Genomic DNA, 3,124 nt, shown 5'->3' with positions numbered 1-3,124 from the left:
TGAACTCTTGCAGAGGCAAGAGCAGGATCATGTTGTTCCATGGGTCATTCATTCTGACGGAGCGGACTCATCTTGCATGGTGCCAAAGACGAAGGGAGCTTCGGGGCACATGCACTTCACCTCGGAGGAGCATTTGATGGAAGAACTAAGGCGACTCAATTTGCGGAGGCGAAGTTGAGTTCAGAAGGCCTTAGCACGGGGCAAGAGGACGCAGAGGCGGGTACTCTTGAAGAATATGCCATAGTGTTGTCATTCAAGTTGTTGTGAAGGAGGCGGTGCGCAGCGAAGATTGTGCTGGTAGGGGCAGAGGCCCAGGATCCAGACAATGGTGCACTGATTGCAGCGAAGTCGGTGGACTTCGGGAGCTACTAGGCGACGGACTGTCCTAGAGCGGTGCTTCATCTAGGTGTGACCCAAGAGTGGGTGGATGAAGGTCGATTGCCAAAGGAGCGAACAAAATCGAAGGTGGAGGAGACCCTGCGATGTATTGGCAGAAGCCACACATGGAGGGTTCACAATTCGAGTTTATTCCACAAGGATCAGAATGCAATGGAGATGTCACCAGGAGGCGACATAGTGCAGCGGATCGTGGTGGAACAGTTCGTGGCAATGCGATACACACGACTAGTCCCGGGAGGGACTAGATCATATGGAGGTATGATCGGGAGCTACTGGGAGCTCCACTTCGGTGAACAACACGACGGCAAGAAGGGCTATGGATTCAAGGAGTGAAGGCCATGGTACCGTAGAGGCGGGTCTTCCGGGCGTGCATCAAATTTTACATCGGATGAAAACCTTGGTCATCAGCATATGGGGGCTGGGTTCCACCAAGGGAAAAGTTCGAATGCAAGTACCAGTGAGTTCCATGGGAGGGACTTGATCTTGCAGAGGTATGATCGAGCAGCTGGAGAGTTGGACTGCTCCAGAGCTCACATTCGCTTAAGGGAGCCCGATAAGTCAGAGGACAAGGTCGAGTAAGCGAACGTTGCTACCAAGGAAGCTAAGGAGAATAGAATCAGTGCAAACCCTACAACGTGATGGCAGAGGCCATGCATGGGAGTTGCAGTCTGTCTTTCCATCGACCAAAGGGAGCTGCTTGAAGAATACAGAGGTGTTGAAGTAGGGGGTCGAAAGGGGCGAGGAAGCGACGATGAGTCCAGAGGGGCTTAGCTACCCAAAATCCAGCATCAGTTAGAATGGAGGTGGACTCGGAGGAGTACCACAGAGGCATGTCTACTGATTGTGAAGAAAAGGGATGTAGATGCGAGTCGGCGGATAGTAGTGCCATGGGCATGGCAGCGCCATGGTACCGCAGAGGCGGGACTTCCGTGAAAGGCATTGATCCCTTGCTCTCACGGAGGGAGAGCGTTTGGTCGTGAAAGGGGCCGAGGAGGTGGAGCATGCAAAGGCAATCTCCAAGTACCGAGACAAGGCTAAAGGGCAGAGGCCAAGAAACTTCGTAAGACCAGTGTCAACAAGTTTCTCATCAAGATAGCCGTAAGTGAAGGACTTCGGGTCATGCAAGAGTGCACGACCAAGGAACAAAGCAGGCAGTACGCGGTGCTGTACCTTTGCTACTCAGTGGAGTAGGCGGCAGGGTTGATGGAGAAGACGATACAATCCCAGAGGCGACCTCATCCATCAGAGAACTACTCCAAGTTGGGGTGAAAACTTCCTGCATTCCAGAAGTTCAATGGCATTGAGAAGGTGAATCACAGTAGCTAACTCAACGCAAGGAGTGCAAACACTTCGAAGTGCTTCAGAAGTGGGAGCAAAGAGCAGGCGAAGGCCAGTAACCAGCTCGATGCATGAAGTACAACCTCGAGGAGGCGGGCGAAGTCAAGTAACCTTTGCCTTCTCAACTCTTAAGAGAATGGGCGAAACCGAGTACCCCAATTCTCTTATCTATCCAGCAGAGGAGCTCTGCACAAGTTCAAAAACCCTTCGAAGATAATGAAAGACAACAGTTGTCAAATCCTCACCAACGGTGATCGGTGCTACTGAGAGTAGATTGTCCGCCTCATTTCCCAACGAAATGCCAATCGAAAGCGAAAGTGATGCGAACCTACTTGGAGGTGACAACTAACAGAAAAAAGAGTCAATGAGCAGATTTTGTGGAGGAAGGACCTGAAACTTCAGAAGTTTACGAGATGATGCTCGTTAAAGCTCCAACAAGCATCCACCCAGTTCAAGCAGCATGTGGAATTTCTGAGAGACTAGCGCAGTAAGGATGGTCTTTTCCTTCATCTAGCGAATCCGCAGGAATCAACAAGGATCAACACAACTCAGCCAACCCCACAACAGAGTCAAAGTCATTGGTGAGTTGTAGCAGCATGGCGGATCAAAGGTTCGACTACTCAAAAACAGCAGCGAAGAGCAGCTGGGAGCTAGGAGGCGCATTGCAGCTGGAGCAGAAGATTGAAGATTCAGCAAAGGTGAAGAGTTGCAGTGTTCACAAAGGCTTCGACGAGGACGTCGAAGGGATAAGTGGGGGAGAATGTCATGGACAAACTTCTAAACAAGGTGTTTGATGTAATGCTTATATCTGTCCGTGTCTGTTGGCATGTTCTTGCCTTGTACAGAATGTAAAGGGGCAGCCGAAGGCTTAATAGTCCCACTTTAGTTGGGTTGGTGGCCTCTTTAGGCTTGTAAATAAAGGTTGTGCCATGTGGACACGTGCGAGAGCTTTTTGGTCTATAATGGACCATTTTACCCTTTGTTGTGCCACTGTTCAAAGCTTGTAAAGTCTGTTTGTAATTTGCATTGTCTATAAAGTGTTTTTCGGACATGTTTGCTTGTGGATCCCGAGTGAGGCATTTTCTCTGTCTCGTTCTCTCTTTTGTGGGTCCTAAGGGACCAGGGGAGGCTTCGGGGAGGCTGACATTTGCGGACGGACGCGCAAGGGTGCCGCACGACTTAGGCAAAACCAGCTAAGTCCATGTCATTATGGCAAGAATATAAGAGGATTCAATATAGGAGGACATCAATTAATCATATCAATTGATCCTGCATGCACTTAATTGTAGTTCCATATGAGTTACTTTAATATTAATTAATTAAAAGAAAAAAAACATATCTATAAAATTTGTATGTAAACCTTCTTGAATTTTAATCTTATAAAATT

The sequence above is a fragment of the Musa acuminata genome, chromosome BXJ2-9, assembly GCF_036884655.1.
Source record: "Musa acuminata AAA Group cultivar baxijiao chromosome BXJ2-9, Cavendish_Baxijiao_AAA, whole genome shotgun sequence".
Taxonomy (NCBI): Eukaryota; Viridiplantae; Streptophyta; class Magnoliopsida; order Zingiberales; family Musaceae; genus Musa; species Musa acuminata.
This window is presented reverse-complemented; position numbering follows the sequence as displayed.